This window comes from Arachis hypogaea, chromosome 11, assembly GCF_003086295.3.
Source record: "Arachis hypogaea cultivar Tifrunner chromosome 11, arahy.Tifrunner.gnm2.J5K5, whole genome shotgun sequence".
Classification (NCBI taxonomy): Eukaryota; Viridiplantae; Streptophyta; class Magnoliopsida; order Fabales; family Fabaceae; genus Arachis; species Arachis hypogaea.
The window spans coordinates 99,687,701-99,707,991 of NC_092046.1; the positions used below are offsets into that span (position 1 = coordinate 99,687,701).

Genomic DNA, 20,291 nt, shown 5'->3' on the forward strand with positions numbered 1-20,291 from the left:
GTGATTCAAAATGCATTGGAAAGAAGACATCTAGAGCTTTCCAAGCATATATGGCATGCATGGTGGATACTAAAAATTGAGGGAGAAAACAGCCCCGTAATGTGCATAGAAGAGCATAGTACCAACATGCAATCAGGCCAGCTGACCTCTTCACCTTCCATGGAGTATAACTTGGGCTATAGAGATCCAATTGAGGTGCTTCCAGTTGCGTTAGAAAGCTGACATCCATAGCTTTCCAACGAGGTATAATAGTCTATATTTGGCATCAAATTGGCAAGGTTGACAAGAGAACAAAGTGACGACTCAAGAAAGGGGGGGTGCAACGTTTGAGTGTAGTTTAATGGATCATTATCCTTTTTGGATCAATTATGTCACTCTACCCTTCAAGCAAGCAAGGCCCATCAACAACACCAAATCAAGGCCACAAGAATCATCTAGAATAGTTTATTTTCATTTGATTGTAATTTGCTTTGAATTTCATTTTCATTTTGTAATTTAGGGAGCCTATTTAAAGGCCTTAGTTTCTGCATTTGAAACGGGTGGATTGAAGGGGAATCCAGCCCCTGAAGGGGACTTAACTTTTACCTTCACTTTGAGCTAGTTTTCATATCTTTGTAATTGAATTCAGAGCTATGACTCACTAAACCCCCTTTCATTGGGTTAGGGAGCTCTATTGTAATTCAATGAATCAATAATAGTTTATCTTCTTCTTCAATCTTTTCTCTTGAATTTTGTTAGAAAGCTTCTCGATCTAATTCCATTGGGTAGTTGTCTTGGGAAAGAAACTACCCATAATTGGAATCCTTCGGAACCTTGGGAAAGGAATGGAGGATTCATGCTAGAGAAGCTTTCTCACAGTGAATTGGATTGGGGTTTGGATGGATATTGTGACATGTAATCCTACCAAATTGTGGTTCATGAAACTGTGTGGTATAATCAGTGATCGAGCATCATCTCTTCTTATGAACATTTAAACCAAGGGATTGGGAATTTGTTCATTTTTAGAGAGAATTGGTGAGCCAAGGGATTGGGATCCAATCATATAAGATTGCCAAGCAAAATTCAATGAACGCATTGCTTGAGGAAGAGATAAACATGTTTTGATTCGGAGATCTCAATATCTCCTATAACCCAATGAATCCCCCAATTCTGATTTACATCTTCTCTTTACATTCTGCAACTCAATTCATGCAATCACCCCCATTCCCTTTTAATTTCAGCAATTTAGTTTCTGCTCTTTAATTCATGCAATTTAAGATTCCGCCATTTCAATTTCTTGTCATTCACTTTTCCCGCCAATTTTACATTCCGCAATTCTCATCTCAATCTTGATTCCGCTCAACTAGAACACACTTCTAATCCGAATTGCTCACTCAACCAATCCTTGTGGGATTCGACCTCACTCTATTGTGAGTTTTTACTTGACGATAACCGGTGCACTTGCCGGAAGGAATTTTGCCGATCGTGCAATTTCCTAAATCGTAGCATAACTAGTTTATGCGCATCAATTATTTTAGAATTTATTAATACAAGACTTACTTTTATTTTTAATTGATTCCTTTGAGTTTTATTTATCATGTCTTTCTTTAATTCCCTTTCCTATGTTATGAGTTCTACATTCACAATGAGCGAGTAGTTGCCTAACTTGATGGGGAGTTGATTGAAAGGAACCCTTGAGTTGGGATGCTTAAAAGAAAAATTGTAATTGGATTTATTGTTGGAATGCTCTCTAGTCACTAACACTAATCCTTTTCAATTGAGCGGATTGGAACTTGTGAATAGAAACAGCATTCCAACTTGTTTGACTTTTCCTTACCTAGTAAGGGATAACTAAACAGAACAACCTTCAATTATCAATTAATTTTGAGAGTACTTCAACAAGAATACGGCTTCCAACTAATCTACTCCCAATCAAGGCTTTTATTTAAATTACTTAATTTCTCCAATTTAATTTCCTGTTTATTCAACTCAAACCCTTTTTTGAAAACATCTGATTAATAAAATAGCACACCTTTCTGCAACTCGTTGGGAGATGACCTGGGATTCATACTCCCAGTATTTTAATTTTAATTTTTGTGACAACCCTTCTAAATTGATAAGCGGATTTCTGGTTGGTTAAGAACTATACTTGCAACGCATATCTCATAACAATTCTTAATTTGCCAATTTCTGCCACGTCACTAAGCCCACTAAAGACTGTAACTGCTTCAACTAAAGATCAAAGGCCCATATCTAAGACTTGTAGAGCTGATAGAAGATCAAAGGAGTAGTATATATAGGAGTAGTTTTGAACTAGAAAGGGGGATCAGAATTCTGGATCTGGAGGATCCCAGAACTTGTAAACACTCTTATATTTACTTCCTCTGCAATTTAGTTTATTTTACAATGCACCTTTCATTTATGCTTTCCATTTCCAGAGCTATGAACAACTAAACCCATTTTCATTGGGTTAGGGAGCTCTGTTGTAATTTGATGGATCAACTGTAGTTTTCATTCTTCTTCCTCTTTCTTTTCTCTTGATTTTACTAGAAAGCTTTCGGTCTTCACCCAATTGGTTAGTTATCTTGGAAAAGAAACTATCCATAATTGGATCTCCTCTGAGCCTTGGAAGAGGAATGAGGAGATCATGCTAGAAATGCTTTCTCATGTTGGACTGGATTGGGGTTTGGATGGATATAGGGACATATAATCCTACCAACACTTTGATTCGGAAATGCATGTGGTACAATCAGTGACCAAACTTCATCTCTTTCCATGGGCAATTAAATCAAGGAATTGGGCCATTGTTCAAGCTTAGAGAGATTGGGTTGCCAAGGAATTGGGATCCAATAACCAAGATGGCCAAGGAGATCAATAAATGCATTGATTGAGGAAGAGATGAAGATGAACTTGATCCAGAGAATGCAACATCTCCTCAGCCCAATGAATTCCCCTTTTCTGATCTTACCCATTCTCTTTACTTTTTGTTATTTACTTTAATGCTCATTTCCCCAATTCCCCATTTAAGATTCTGCAATTTTCATTCCGCCATTTACTTTCAGCATTTACATTCGCTGCCATTTATCTTTCTCGCCATTTAATTTTCTGCAATTCTCAACTCAATTTGGCTTAGCTTAACTAGAACACCCCTCTAACTAAAGTTGCTCGACCAATCAATCCCTATGGGATTTGACCTCACTCTATTGTGAGTTTTTACTTGACGACAATTCGGTATACTTGCCGAGGGAAATTTGTAGCGATACAAGTTCCGCGCATCAAGTTTATGGCGCCGTTGCCGGGGATTGATTTTGTATTGACAATGAGTAAATTAGAGGATAACTAGATTGAGCGATTTTCTTTTGTTTTGTTATTTCATTTCTGTTATTTACTTCCAGCATTAGAAATTTTCTTTTACCACTTTCTCTTGTTTATTTCCTTTGTTATCGACATTTCTGTTCAACTAACCCACTAACTGTTTGACAAATTGCATCACTCACACTAACAACAATCTTAACAAGAGTGATTTCTTCACTTTTCTCTTACTTTTGTGCTCTGCTGAGTGTATGACAGGTAGAAGAAGAGGAGCTTCAACCTTCTTTAAATCTGAACCTGAGAGGACCATCATTAGATTAAGGAGGGTCGCAAGAGGGAAGAAGGTTGTTGGTGTAGTAGAAGAAGAGGAGATAGACATGGAGGAGGATATGGAGAATCACCATGAGGAGGAGGCACATAACCATGCAGAGAAGGTGCAGCAAATCATGCTAGACATGAGAGAAGAGTACTAGGCTCTTACATTAATCCAAATCCAGAAAACTGTGGGAGTAGCATCCAAAAACCAACCATACATGCCAGTAACTTTGAATTGAAACCCCAACTCATCACCCTTGTTCAGAACAATTGCTCATTTGGAGAAAGTGCCCGGGAGGACCCTAATCAACGCTTAACCACTTTCCTAAGGATATGTGATACTGTGAAGTTTAATGGTGTTCACCCCAACACCTACAGATTGCTCTTGTTCCCTTTCTCTCTGAGGAACAAGGCATCTAAATGCCTAGAATCCTTTCCAAGGGAAAGTCTAACGACTTGGGAAGATATAATGAACATGTTCCTGGCGAGATTCTACCCTCCTCAAAGAGTCAATAGATTGAGGGCTGAGGTCCAAATATTCAGGCAACAAGATGATGAAACTCTCTATGAAGCATGGGAGAGGTACAAAGACTTGACAAGAAGGTGCCCACCAGACATGTTCAACGAATGGGTGCAGCTACATATTTTCTATGAAGGCTTGTCTTATGAATCAAAGAAGGCATTGGATCACTCTTCCGGAGGATCTCTGAACAAGAAGAAGACCATTGAAGAAGCCATAGACATCATAGAAACTGTGGCCAACAATAAGTTTTTCTATGCATCTGATAGGAGCAACAACCGAGGAGTAATGGAGCTAAATCATATGGATGCACTACTGGCTCAAAACAAGATGATTACCAAGCAATTAGCTGACCTTACCAAGAAGATGGAAAGAAATTAAGTTGCAGCAGTAACCACCCCACTACCAGCTCAAGAAGGAGTGAATACAGAGGAAGGAGGTGACTGGGAACAAGCCAACTATGTTGGAAACTCATCCAGGCAGACCCATGATCCATACTCCAAGACTTACAATTGGTATGCGAAATTGTTACTCAGGTTGTGAATTATTGTTCGAAATTGATTCCCTGGCGATGGCACCAAAAACGGATGCACAGAACCATGGTCTAAACATATCTTCACAACTTCGCATAACTAACCAGCAAGTGCAATGGGTCGTCCAAGTAATAAACCTTACGTGAGTAAGGGTCGATCCCACAGAGATTGTTGGTATGAAGCAAGCTATGGTCACCTTGTAAATCTCAGTCAGGCGGATATAAAATAGTTATGGAGTTTTCGAAATTAATACTAAAATAAGGATAGAAATACTTATGTAAATCATTGGTGAGAATTTCAGATAAGCATATGGAGATGCATTCATTCCTCTGAACCTCTGCTTTCCTGCTGTCTTCATCCAATCAGTCTTACTCCTTTCTATGGCTGGCTTTGTGTAAGGATGTCACCGGTGCCAATGGCTACTTTCAATCCTCTCGGAAAAATGGTCCAAATGCTCTGTCACAGCACGGCTAATTGTCTGGAGGCATCACCCTTGTCGTTGGTTGCATCCTATTCCTCTCTGTGAAAATGGTTCGATGCGCTGTCACTGCATGGCTAATCATCTTGGAGGTTCTCGATCATACTGGAATAGAATTTACTATCCTTTTGCGTCTATCACTACGCCCAGCACTCGCGAGTGAAAATACAATAAGTGATGAAGGTCCAGGCATGGCCGAATGGCCAGCCCCCAAACGTGATCAATGGATCAAAAATACAATCCAGGATGTCTAATACAATAGTAAAAAGTCCTATTTATAATAAACTAGCTACTAGGGTTTACATAAGTAAGTAATTGATGCATAAATCCACTTACGGGGCCCACTTGGTGTGTGCTTGGGCTAAGCTTGAAGTCTACACGTGGAGAGGTCATTCTTGGAGTTGAACGCCAGCTTTTGTGCCAGTTTGGGCGTTGAACTCTACTTTGCAACTTGTTTCTGGCGCTGGACGACAGAATTGGGCAGAGAGCTGGCGTTGAACACCAGTTTGCGTCGTCTAAACTTGGGCAAAGTATGGACTATTATATATTTCTGGAAAGCCCTGGATGTCTACTTTCCAACGCAATTAGAAGCGCGCCATGTTGAGTTTGGCAGCTCTAGAAAATCCATTTTAAGTGCAGGGAGGTCAGAATCCAACAGCATCAGCAGTCCTTCTTCAACCTCTGAATCTGATTTTTGCTCAAGTCCCTCAATTTCAGCCAGAAAATACCTGAAATCACAGAAAAACACACAAACTCATAGTAAAGTCCAGAAATGTGAATTTAACATAAAAACTAATGAAAACATCCCTAAAAGTAACTAGATCCTACTAAAAACATACTAAAAATAATGCCAAAAAGCGTATAAATTATCCGCTCATCACAACACCAAACTTAAATTGTTGCTTGTCCCCAAGCAACTAAAAATCAAATAGGATAAAAAGAAGAGAATATACTATAAATTCCAAACTATCAATGAAACATAGCTCCAATCAAATGAGCGGGACTTATAACTTTTTGCCTCTTGAATAGTTTTGGCATCTCACTTTATCCATTGAGGTTCAGAATGATTGGCTTCTATAGGAACTCAAAGTTTAGATAGTGTTATTGACTCTCCTAGTTCAGTATGATGATTCTTGAATACAGCTATTTTATGAGTCTTGGCTGTGGCCCTAAGCACTTTGGCCACAAGCACATGGTTAGGGACAGCTTGGTTTAGCCGCTTAGACCAGGATTTTATTCTTTTAGGCCCTCCTATCCACTGATGCTAAAAGCCTTGGGATCCTTTTTATTTTCCCTTGCCTTTTGGTTTTAAGGGTTACTGGCTTTTTGCTTTTGCCTCTTGGTTTTAAGAGCTTTTAGCTTTTTCTGCTTGCTTTTTCTTTTTCTCTTTTTTTTTTTTTGCAAGCTTTGTTCTTTGCTGCTTTTTCTTGCTTCAAGAATCATTTTTAAGATTTTTCAGATTATCAAATAACATGTCTCCTTGTCATCATTCTTTCAAGAGCCAACATATTTAACATTCTTAAACAACAACTTCAAAAGACATATGCACTGTTCAACCATTCATTCAGAAAACAAGAAGCATTGTCACCACATCAATATAATTAAACTAAGTTCAAGGATAAATTCGAAACTCATGTACTTCTTGTTCTTTTGAATTAAAACATTTTTCATTTAAGAGAGGTGATGGATTCATAGGACATTCATAACTTTAAGACATAGTTACTAACTACTAATGATCATGTAATGAAGACACAAACATGGATAAGCACTTAACATAGAAAACGAAAAACAGAGAAAGTAAGAACAAGGAATGAGTCCACCTTAGTGATGGGTGCATTTCTTTCTTGAGGAACCAATGATGTCCTTGAGCTCTTCTATGTCTCTTCCTTGTCTTTGTTTCTCCTCACTCATTGCTTTTTGATCTTCTCTAATTTCATGAAGGACGATGGAGTGTTCTTGATGTTCCACCCTTAATTGTCCCATGTTGGAACTTAATTCTCCTAGGGAGGTGTTGATTTGCTCCCAAAATTTCTGTGGAGGCAAGTGCATCCCTTGATGTATCTCAGGGATTTCTTGATGATGAGCTTCTTCATGTGCCTGTTGAGATTCATGAATGTGCTCTCTTGTTTGCTCCATCCTTTTCTTAGTGATGGGCTTGTGAGATGAATCTTTCCATCTCCCACGCCTCAGAGATGGAAGCATTTGTCTTCCCTTTCCTCTTTCTTGAGGTTTCTCTGGCCTTAGGTGCCATTAATGGTAATGGAAAAACAAAAAGCTTATGCTTTTACCACACCAAACTTAGAATATTGCTCGCCCTCGAGCAAGAGAAGAAAGAATAGATGAAGAAGAAGAAGATATGGAGGAGATAGAGGGATGTGTGTATGGATGTGAGTGGTGAATGGAAAACAGAAGGGATGACCATGAATGGAGAGAGAGAGGGTGAGGTGGGTGGGGATCCTGTGAGATTCACAGATCCTGAGATGATCCTGTGGGGTCCACAGATCTTGAGATGATCCTGTGGGGTCTACAGATCCTGAGATGATCCTGTGGAGTCCACAGATCCTGAGATGATCCTGTGGAGTCCACAGATCCTGAGGTGTTCAAGGAATTACAACCTTGCACCAAATTAGGCATGTAAAATGCCCTTGCACACAACTCTGGGCGTTCAGCGCCAGGTTGGTGCCCATTTTGGGCGTTCAATGCCCATTTGTTGCCCATTTCTGGCGTTGAACGCCAGAACCATGCTTGTTCTGGGCGTTCAGCGCCAGCTCTTCTCCAAGGTGCAATTCTGGCGTTCAGCGCCCAGATGCTGCCCATTTTGGGTGTTCAGCACCCAGATACTGCCCATTTTGGGGGTTCAGCGCCAGAACCATGCTCTGTTCTGGCGTTGAACGCCAGGCAGGTGCTTCCTCCAGGGTGTGATTTTTCTTCCACTGTTTTTTATTCTGTTTCTAAATTTTTCGTTTATTTTGTGACTCCACATGATCATGAACCTAAGAAAACATGAAAAACAAAAATAAAATTAGATAAATAAACATTGGGTTGCCTCCCAACAAGCGCTTCTTTAATGTCAATAGCTTGACAGTGGGCTTTCATGAAGCCTCACAGATGTGCAGAGCTTTGTTGAGACCTCCCAACACCAAACTTAGAGTTTGGTTGTGGCCTCCCAACACCAAACTTAGAGTTTGACTGTGGGGGTTTTGGTTGACTCTGCTTTGAGATAAGCTTTTTCTGCTTCCTCTCCATGGATGCAGAGAGAGATCCTTGAGTTGTAAACACAAGGTTGTCCTTATTTAATTGAAGGATCAATTCTCCTCTGTCCACATCAATCACAGCTGTGGCTAGGAAAGGTCTTCCTAGGATGATGGATTCATCCTCTTCCTTTCCAGTATCCAGGACTATGAAATCAGCAGGGATGTAAAGGCCTTTAACCTTTACTAACACGTCCTCTACTTGTCCATAAGCCTGTTTTCTTGAATTGTCTGCCATCTCTAATGAGATTTTAGCAGCTTGCACCCCATAGATTCCCAGTTTCTCTATTACAGAGAGGGGAATGAGGTTTATTCCTGAACCAAGGTCACACAGAGCCTTAAAGATCATGGTGCCTATGATACAAGGTATTATGGACTTTCCAGGATCCTGTCTCTTCTGAGGCAATGTCAGTTGATCCAGATCACTTAGTTCATTGGTGAACAAGGGAGGTTCATCTTCCTAAGTTTCAATACCAAATAATTTGGCATTTAGCTTCATGATTGCACCAAGGAACTTGGCAGCTTACTCTTCAGTAACATCCTCATTCTCTTCAGAAGAGGAATACTCATCAGAGCTCATGAATGGCATAAGGAGGTTCAATGGAATCTCTATGGTCTCTAGATGAGTCTCAGATTCTTTAGGTTCCTCAGAGGGAAGCTCCTTATTGATCACTGGACGTCCCAGGAGGTCTTCCTCCTTGGGATTCACGTCCTCTCCTTCCCTTACAGGTTTGGCCATGGTAATTAATTCAATGGCCTTGCACTCTCCTTTTGGATTTTCTTCTGTATTGCTTGGGAGAGTACTAGGAGGGATTTCAGTGATCCTTTTACTCAGCTGGCCCACTTGTGCTTCCAAATTTCTAATGGAAGACCTTGTTTCATTCATTAAACTTACAGTGGCCTTAGATAGATCAGAGACCAAGTTTGCTAAATTAGAGGTATTTTATTCAGAGTTCTCTGTCTATTGCTGAGTGGATGATGAAAAAGGTTTACTATTGTTAAACCTATTTCTTCCACCATTATTAAAGCTTTGTTGAGGCTTTTGTTGATCCTTCCATGAGAAATTTAGGTGATTTCTCCATGCTGAGTTATATGTGTTTCCATAAGGTTCACCTAAGTAATTCACCTCTGCTATTGCAGGGTTCTCAGGATCATAAGCTTCTTCTTCAGAAGATGCCTCTTGAGTACTGTTGGATGCAGCTTGCATTCCATTCAGACTCTGAGAAATCATATTGACTTGCTGAGTCAATATTTTGTTCTGAGCCAATATGGCATTCAGAGTATCAATTTCAAGAACTCCCTTCTTCATAGGCGTCCCATTACTCACAGGATTCCTCTCAGAAGTATACATGAACTGGTTATTAGCAACCATGTCAATGAGTTCTTGAGCTTCTACAGGCGTTTTCTTTAGGTGAATGGATCCACCTGAAGAAGTATCCAATGACATCTTTGATAGCTCAGATAAACCATCATAGAATATATCCAGGATGGTCCTTTCTGAAAGCATGTCAGAAGGACACTTTTTGGTCAGCTGCTTGTATCTTTCCCAAGCTTCATAGAGGGATTCACCTTCTTTCTGTCTGAAGGTTTGGACATCCACTCTAAGCTTGCTTAGCTTTTGAGGAGGAAAGAACTTGGCTAAGAAAGCCGTGACCAGCTTATCCCAAGAGTTCAGGCTATCTCTCGGTTGAGAGTCCAACCACACTCTAGCTCTGTCTCTTACAACAAAAGGGAAAAGCATGAGCCTGTAGACTTCAGGATCTACTCCATTAGTCTTAACAGTATCACATATCTGCAAGAATTCAGTTAAGAACTGAAAAGGATCTTCGGAATGCTACCAATGGTTCTAGCCTATACCACAAAGATACTAATCTTACGGACTCGGTCCATGTATTATATATCCAAAAGAGTATACTCCAGCTGTCGTCCAATGACTATGTTGAACATCATGTAGACCTCTTTGTGGTTGTTAGGCACGCGATCTTGGCTAAGCGAGTAACGAAGATTGGGTGATTGTTACGGGTCACCCCTTCATTCTGACTTAACTGAATTAAGAACAAGAGTATATCTTGGAGAAGAAGTAGGCATGAATTGAAGGAAAAACAGTAGTAATTGCATTAATTCATGAAGAACAGCAGAGCTCCACACCTTAATATATGGGGTGTAAAAACTCCACCGTAGAAAATACATAAGTGAAAAAGGTATAAGCATGGCCATGAGGCCAGCCTCCCAAATGATAGTCTATGATTACATTCGTTCCAAAAGATAGTCAAAAGACTCTTAAATAAATCACTAAAAGTAGTTTTTATACTAAACTAGTAACCTAGGTTTATAGAAAATGAGTAACTAAGTCTAGATAGTGCAGAAATCCACTTCCGGGGCCCCCTTGGTGTGTGCTTGGGCTGATCATTGAAGCTTTTTAATGCAGAGGCTATTTCTGGAGTTAAACGCCAGCTTTGGTGCCAGTTTGGGCGTTTAACTCCAATTCTGGTGCCAGTTTGGGCGTTTTATGCCAAGATGTTTTAGGCTGACTTTGAATGCCAGTTTGGGCCATCAAATCTCAAGCAAAGTATAGACTAGTATATATTGCTAGAAAGCCCAGGATGTCTACTTTCCAACGCAATTCAGAGCGCACCAATTGGGCTTCTGTAGCTCCATAAAATCCACTTCGAGTGTAGCGAGGTCAGAATCCAACAACATCAGCAGTCCTTTTTCAGCCTCTGAATCAGATTTTTGCTCAGGTCCCTCAATTTCAGCCAGAAAATACCTAAAATCACAGAAAAACACACAAACTCGTAGTAAAGTCCAGAAATGTGATTTTTGAATAAAAACTCAGAAAAATATAACAAAAGTAATTAAAACATACTAAAAACTATGTAAAAACAATGCCAAAAAGGGTATAAATTATCCGCTCATCACAACACCAAACTTAAATTGTTGCTTGTCCCCAAGCAAATGAAAAAAAATAGGATGAAAAGAAGAGAATATACAATAAATTCCAAACTTACCAATGAAGATTAGCTTCAATTAGATGAGCGGGACTTGTAGCCTTTTGGCTAGCTTCTGAATCGTTTTGGCATCTCACTTTATCCTTTGAAGTTCAGAATGATTAGCATCTATAGGAACTTAGAATTCAGATAGTGTTATTGATTCTCCTAGTTCAGTATGTTGATTCTTGAGCACAGCTACTTTATGAGTCTTGGCCGTGACCCTAAGCACTTTGTTTTCCAGTATTACCACCGGATACATAAATGCCACAGACACATAACTGGGTAAACCTTTTCAGATTGTGACTCAATTTTGCTAGAGTCCCCAGTTAGAGGTGCCCAGAGCTCTTAAGCACACTCTTTTTGCTTTGGACCATGAATTTAACCGCTCAGTCTCAAGCTTTTAACTTGACACCTTCACGCCACAAGCACATGGTTAGGGACAGCATGGTTTAGGCGCTTAGGCCAGGATTTTATTCCTTTGGGCCCTCCTATCCATTAATGCTCAAAGCCTTGGATCCTTTTTACCCTTGCCTTTTGGTTTAAAGGGCTATTGGCTTTTTTTGCTTGCTTTTTATTTTTCTCTCTCTCACTTTTTTTTTTGCAAGCTTTGTGTTCACTGCTTTTTCTTGCTTCAAGAATCAATTTTATGATTTTTCAGATTATCAATAACATTTCTCCTTTTTCATTATTCTTTCTAGAGCCAACAATTTTAACATTCATAAACAACAAATTCAAAAATATGCACTGTTCAAGCATTCATTCATAAAACAAAAAGTATTGCCAGCACATCAAAATAATTAAACTAATTTCAAGATAGAATTCGAAATTCATGTACTTCTTTTTCTTTTGCATTTAAAAACATTTTTCATTTAAGAAAGGTGAAGGATTCGTAGGACATTCATAGCTTTAAGACATAGATACTAGACACTAATGATCATGTAATAAAGACACAAACATAGACAAAACATAAAGCATAATTTTTGAAAAATAGAAAAATAAGAACAAGGAAATTAAAGAACGGGTCCACCTTAGTGATGGTGGCTAGTTCTTCCTCTTGAAGATATTATGGAGTGTTTGAGCTCCTCTATGTCTCTTCCTTGCCTTTGTTGCTCCTCCCTCATGGCTCTTTGGTCTTCTCTAATTTCATGGAGGAGGAGGGAATGCTCTTAGTGCTCCATCCTTAGTTGTCCCATGTTGGAACTCAATTCTCCTAAGGAGGTGTTGATTTGCTCCGAATAGTTTTATGGAGGAAAGTGAATCCCTTGAGGCATCTCAGGGATTTCATGATGACGAATTTCCTCATGCTCTTGTTGAGGTCCATGAGTGGGCTTTCTTGTTTGCTCCATCCTTTACTTAGTGATGGGCTTGTCCTCTTCAATGAGGATATCTTCCTCTATGGCAATTCCAGCTGAATTGCATAGGTGACAAATGAGATGAGGGAATACTAACCTTGCCAAAGTGGAAGACTTGTCCGCCACCTTGTAGAGTGATGAGCGGATATTTTATACGCTTTTTGGGGTTAATTTCATATAGTTTTTAGTGTGTTTTAGTTAGTTTTTAGTTTATTTTCAGTAGTTTTTAGGCAAAATTCATATTTTTGGACTTTACTATGAGTTTGTGTGTTTTTCTATGATTTCAGGTATTTTCTGGCTGAAATTGAGGGAGCTGAGCAAAAATCTTATTCAGGCTGAAAAAGGACTGCTGATGCTGTTGGATTCTGACGTCCCTGCACTCAAAGTGGATTTTCTGGAGCTACAGAACTCCAAATGGCGTGCTTCCAATTTAATTGGAAAGTAGACATCCAGGGCTTTCCAGCAATATATAATGATCCATACTTTGCTCAAGGATAAATGACGTAAACTGGCATTCAACGCCAGTTCCATGCTGCTGTCTGGCGTCCAGCGCCAGAAACAAGTTACAAGTTGGAGTTCAATGCCAGAAAAGGATCCAAAGCTGGCGTTGAACGCCCAAAACAGCCCTATGCACGTGATTAGCTTAAGTCTCAGCCCCAGCACACACCAAGTGGGCCCTAGAAGTGGATTTCTGCATCATCCATCTCAGTTTACTCATTTTCTATAAACCTAGTTTACTAGTCTAGTATTTAAACAACTTTTAGAGACTTGTTTTGTATCTCATGACATTTTAGATCTGAACTTTGTACCTTTTGATGGCATGAGTCTCTAAACACCATTGTTGGGGGTGAGGAGCTCTGCTGTGTCTCGATGAATTAATGCAAGTATTTCTGTTTTCCATTCAAACATGCGTGTTCCTATCTAAGATAACCATTCGAACTTCAATATGAATGTGATGAACGTGACAATCATCATCATTCCTCCACAAACACGTGCCTGACAACCACTTATGTTCCACCATAGAATGAATGAATATCTCTTAGATCTCTTAATCGGAATCTTCGTGGTATAAGCTAGATTGATGGCAGCATTCAAGAGAATCCGGAAAGTCTAAACCTTGTCTGTGGTATTCCGAGTAGGATTCAGGGATTGAATGACTGTAATGAGCTTCAAACTCGCGAGTGCTGGGCGTAGTGACAGACACAAAAGGATAGTAAATCCTATTCCGGTACGACTGAGAACCTGCAGATGATTAGCCGTGCGGTGACAGCGCACCTGGACCCTTTTCACTGGAAGGATGGATGGTAGCCATTGACAACGGTGATCCCCCAACACACAGCTTGCCATAGGAGGACGTGCATGCGTGAATCAGAAAACAGAGAAAAGCAGAATTTCAGAAGGCAAAGCATCTCCAAAACTCCAACATACTCTCCATCAGTGCGTACAAGTATAATTTGTGTTCTGCCCTTTTATTCCTTGTAATCAAATTTGATAAGTGAATTATTTTATTATTTTCCTGACTAAGAGTTACAAGATAACCATAGATTGCTTCAAGCCAACAATCTCCGTGGGATCGACCCTTACTCACGTAAGGTATTACTTGGACGACCCAGTGCACTTGCTGGTTAGTGGTACGAGTTGTAAAAAGTGTGATTTACAATTCGTGCACAAAGTTTTTGGCGCCGTTGCCGGGGATTGTTTGAGTTTGAACAACTGACGGTGAATCTTGTTGCTTAGATTAGGAAATTTTTATCTTTTGGGTCAGAGTCTTTCATTTTCTTTTCCAAAATTTTTCAAAAAATAATTTTCTATTAAATCTCATGCCAAACTTTAAGTTTGGTGTTTTCTGGTTGGTTTTCCTTTGTTTTTCAAAAATTTTATTTTGGTTTTCTAAAAATTTTAAGTTTGGTGTTCTTTCTTCATGTTCTTGTGTTCTTACGAGTCTTCAAAGTGTTCTTGAGTTTTCCTTGCGTCTTGATCTTAAATTTTTTAAGTTTGGTGTTCCTTGGTGTTTTCCCTCCAGAATTTTCGAAAACAAGGAGCATTAGATCTAAAAATTTTAAATCTTGGGCTATCTTATTGTTTCTCTCTTTCCTCTTTAAATTCAAAAATATCTTTTCTCTCTATTTTTAAAAACAAATTTTCGAAAATTATTTTTAAAATTCAGATTTTTTTTTCAAAATTTAAAATCTTTTTCAATTCATATCTTTTTCAAAACTTCCTGACCACTTTCTCTCTCCTCATTTTTTTCAAAAATCTTCACCTATTTTTATTTATTTTATTTTAATTTATTTTATCTTCGAAATAATTAAATAAATAAATAAATAAATAAAAATAAATTTTTTATTTTGCATCATCTCCCTTTCTCCATCATGGATCTAAGTGGAAATGAACAGTCCAGGAGGACTCTGGGGTCATATGCTAACCCCTTACTGCTTCATATGGGAGTAGTATCTGCATACCCTCCAATGGAGTTAGTGATGACAAGTCATTTTAGCCTAGTTTCACTAGCCTTTTTCTTTAGTTTTCAATTGAATTATGCACTTTCTTAGGCCATAAGCAAGCCAATTGGGTAGATTTTCATGTTTCCTTTGATTTAATCAACCATGTATGAATTCATGCTATTTCATGAGGTTTTATGCTATAATTGTCACATATTATGAAAGAATGAATATCTCATGATTTTGAGCATAGCTTTGATGTGTTTGGTTGATTAATGATAGGTGAAGAAAGCTTGGAGAAAGGTTGAAGCAAGAAGGAATGGTTAGGAGGAAGAGAGGACAAAAAGTTTGAGCAAAAGTTTGCCTCAAACTTTAGTTCAAACTTTTGGATTAATTGAAAATGAACCAGGAAGCAAAAATTTTGAGGCTAACTTTTGCTCCAACTTTGAGTTGAATCCTCAGCTCATTATCATGGTGCAGTAAAGCTGCCAGTATTTCGGTCTTCCACAGGAAGAACCTACAGAGTTTCTGGCACAGTTTTTACAAATTGCTGACACAGTACATGATAAGGAAGTAGATCAGGATGTCTACAGACTATTACTGTTTCCATTTGCTGTAAAAGACCAAGCCAAGAGGTGGTTAAATAACCAACCTAAGGCTAGCATAAGGACATGGAAACAGCTGACAGAAAAATTCCTGAATCAATACTTTCCTCCAAAACGGATGACACAGCTAAGGCTAGACATCCAAGGCTTTAAACAAGGAGACAATGAATCCCTTTATGATGCCTGGGAGAGATACAGAGAGATGCTACGAAAATGCCCCTCTGAAATGTTTTCAGAGTGGGTTCAGTTAGACATCTTCTATTATGGGCTTACAGAAAGAGCTCAGATCTCTTTAGATTGCTCAGCTGGTGGATCTATCCACATGAGAAAGACAATTGAAGAAGCTCAAGAGCTCATTGATACAGTTGCTAGAAATCAGCATCTGTACCTAAGCGGTGACTCTTCCATGAAAGAAGAGGCTAAAACAGTAACTGCTGAACTCAGTCCTGCAGAGCAAGCTGCTGAATTCAATCAGCAATTGGATTTTCTAACAAAGCAGTTGGCTGAATTCAAGGATAAACTACAAGAGACAAGGATGGCTAATATAAACATGGAAGTACAATTAAAGCAAACAAAGCAGCAGCTGTCAAAACAAATAACAGAAGAATGTCAAGCAGTTCAATTAAAAAGTAGGAAAGCGCTAAATACCCCACTTCGAAGCAGCAGGAAACCAAGAAATGAGCAAACCACCCAAAATCCATCTGAGGACAGTAAGAGCCCAGGGAAAAATAATTCTGGCGTTAAAACGCCAGAAGTTGGGTGGAAGGCTGGCGTTGAACGCCCAGACCATGCTCAGGACTGGCGTTCAACGCCAAAAACAAGCAAGGATCTGGCGTTAAACGCCCAAAAGAAGCACAGTTCTGGCGTTCAAACGCCAGGAACAGATGAGGAGGTGGCGTCTAACGTCACTCCATCTTCTAACTCTGTTACTCAATTGCCAATGAGGGATCAGACACACACAAGTGCTGATAACAACCCATCTAAAAAGGCTTCTTTAACCACTTCTGTAGAAAATAAACTTACAGCAACTAAGGTTGAGGAATATAAAGCCAAGATACCTTATCCTCAAAAACTCTGCCAAAAGGAGCAGGATAAGCAATTTGCTCGCTTTGCAGATTATCTCAGGACTCTTGAAATAAAGATTCTATTTGCAGAGGCACTTGAGCAAATACCTTCTTATGCCAAGTTCATGAAAGAGATCTTGAGTCATAAGAAGGATTGGAGAGAAACTGAAAGAGTTCTCCTCACTGAAGAATGCAGTGCAATCATTCTGAAAAGCTTTCCTAAAAAGCTTAAAGACCCTGGGAGTTTTCTGATACCATGCACATTAGAAGGTAATTGCACCAAGACAGCTTTATGTGATCTTGGGGCAAGCATCAACCTAATACCTGCATCCACTATCAGAAAGCTTGGTTTAACTGAAGAAGTTAAAGCCACCCGGATATGTCTCCAACTTGCTGATGGCTCCATTAAATACCCATCAGGCGTGATTGAAGACATGATTATCAGAGTTGGGCCATTCGCCTTTCCCACTGACTTTGTAGTGCTGGAAATGGAGGAGCACAAGAGTGCCACTCTCATTCTAGGAAGACCCTTCCTAGCAACTGGACGAACTCTCATTGATGTCCAACAGGGGGAAATAACCCTGAGAGTCAATGATGATGAGTTTAAGTTGAATGCTGTCAATGCCATGTAGCATCCAGACACATCAAAAGACTGCATGAAAGTTGATCTTATTAACTCTTTAGTAGAAGAGATCAACATGGCTGTGAGTCTTGAATCAGAGTTGGAAGACATCTTTAAAGATGTTCAGCCTAATTTGGAGGATTCAGAGGAAATGAAAGAGCCTCTGAAATTTCCTCTGGAAGAGGAAAAACCTCCTAAACCCGAGCTCAAACCATTACCACCATCCCTGAAATATGTATTTCTGGGAGAAGGTGACACTTTTCCAATGATCATAAGCTCTGCTTTAAATCCACAGGAAGAGGAAGCACTTATCCAAGTGCTAAGGACACACAAGACAGCTCTAACCAGATTGCAGTAGATCCCAAGGATCAAGAGAAAACAGCATTCACATGTCCATCTGGAGTGTTTGCTTATAGAAGGATGCCATTTGGGCTGTGTAATGCGCCTGCAACCTTCCAGAGATGCATGCTCTCTATTTTCTCTGATATGGTGGAAAAATTTCTGGAAGTCTTCATGGATGACTTCTCAGTATATGGAGACTCATTCAGCTCCTGTCTTGATCACCTGAAACTAGTTCTGAAAAGATGCCAAGAGACCAACCTGGTTTTAAACTGGGAAAAATGTCACTTTATGGTGACTGAAGGGATTGTCCTTGGGCATAAAATTTCAAACAAGGGAATAGAGGTGGATCAAGCAAAAATAGAGGTGATTGAAAAATTACCACCACCTGCCAATGTTAAGGCAATCAGAAGCTTTCTGGGTCATGCAGGATTCTATAGGAGGTTTATAAAGGATTTTTCAAAAATTGCAAAACCTCTGAGCAATCTGCTAGCTGCTGACACGCCATTTGTGTTTGACACAGAGTGTCTGTAGGCGTTTGAAACGCTGAAAGCCAAGCTGGTCACAGCACCAGTTATTTCTGCACCAGACTGGACATTACCATTTGAGCTAATGTATGATGCCAGTGATCATTCCATTGGTGCAGTACTGGGACAGAGGCTTGACAAGCTTCTGCATGTCATTTATTATGCTAGCCGCGTTTTAAATGATGCCCAGAAAAATTACAAAACCACAGAAAAAGAATTGCTTGCAGTGGTTTATGCTATTGACAAGTTTAGATCATACTTAGTAGGATCAAAGGTGATTGTGTATACTGACCATGCTGCTCTTAAATATCTACTCACAAAGCAGGATTCAAAACCCAGGCTCATAAGATGGGTGTTGCTTCTGCAAGAGTTTGATATAGAAATAAGAGACAGAAAAGGGACAGAAAACCAAGTGGCTGATCATCTGTCCCGGATAGAGCCAGTAGAAGGGACGTCCCTCCCCTCTCTTGAGATCTCTGAGACCTTTCCGGATGAGCATTTATTTGCCATTCAGGAAGCACCATGGTTTACAGACATTGCGAACTATAAAGCTGCAAGGTTCATACCCAAAGAGTACAACAGGCAACAAAAGAAAAAACTAATTACTGATGCAAAGTACTACTTGTGGGATGAACCCTATCTCTTTAAGAGATGTGCAGACGAATAATCCGGAGATGTGTGCCTAGAGAAGAAGCACAGAGGATCTTATGGCATTACCATAGATCACAATATGGAGGCCATTTCGGAGGTGAGCGGACAGCCACCAAGGTCCTCCAATGTGGTTTCTATTGGTCCACACTCTATAGAGATTCCCAAGAATTTTTACGTAACTGTGACAATTGCCAAAGAGCTGGTAATCTACCCCATGGTTACGCCATGCCTCAACAAGGAATCTTGGAGATTGAGTTGTTCGACGTATGGGGAATTGACTTCATGGGACCTTTCCCACCATCATACTCAAACACTTACATTCTGGTGGCAGTTGACTACGTATCAAAATGGGTAGAGGCCGTTGCCACACCCACCAATGATACTAAAATAGTGCTGAAGTTCCTCCAGAAATATATCTTCAGCAGGTTTGGGGTCCCTAGAGTACTAATCAGTGATGGGGGCACTCACTTCTGCAACAAACAGCTTTACTCTGCCATGGTCCGGTATGGGATTCACCATAAGGTGGCGACTCCATATCATCCACAGACTAATGGGCAAGCTGAAGTCTCTAACAGAGAGCTAAAAAGAATCCTAGAATAGACTGTAAGTACCCGTAGAAAGGATTGGGCAAGAAGCTTGGATGATGCTCTGTGGGCATACAGAACATCATTCAAGACTCCTATAGGGACCTCTCCATACCAACTTGTGTATGGTAAGGCATGTCACCTGCCCGTGGAACTGGAACATAAAGCCTACTGGGCAACCAGATTCCTAAACTTTGATGCCAAATTAGCTGGAGAAAAAAGATTGCTCCAGCTAAATGAGCTAGAGGAATTCAGATTCACTGCTTTCGAAAATGCCAAGCTTTATAAAGAAAAATAAAAAAAGTGGCATGACAGAAAGCTGTCATCTAGAATCTTTGAACCAGGACAAAAGGTCCTGTTGTTTAACTCTAGGCTCAGGCTATTCCCCGGGAAACTGAAGTCCCGGTAGAGGGGACCATATGTGATTACAAGTGTATCACCATATGGTTATGTGGAGCTTCAAGATATTGATTCTGATAAGAAGTTCATTGTTAATGGACAGAGAATCAAGCACTATCTTGAAGGCAATGTTGAGCAAGAGTGCTCAAGGCTGAAGCTAGATTAAAAGCTCAGCAAGGTCCAGCTAAAGACAATAAAGAAGCGCTTGCTGGGAGGCAACCCAGCCATGGGGCATCACTTCCTCTAAGCATTTTGCCCTATTGTTGATTTTATTTGTTTATATAAAGTTCACTGATACTAAGGTAAAGAGTCAATTGTATAAGTTTACA

The 20,291-nt window shown here is 39.8% G+C and overlaps 1 non-coding gene across 1 annotated transcript; it reads left to right on the forward strand.

Moving 5' to 3' along the window:
• The first annotated feature begins 9,889 nt into the window (after positions 1 to 9,889).
• On the forward strand, positions 9,890 to 9,997 carry LOC112725468 (small nucleolar RNA R71). Its single transcript, XR_003164575.1, has one exon. It is a non-coding gene; the product is annotated as a small nucleolar RNA R71 (small nucleolar RNA).
• The last annotated feature ends 10,294 nt before the right edge of the window (positions 9,998 to 20,291 follow it).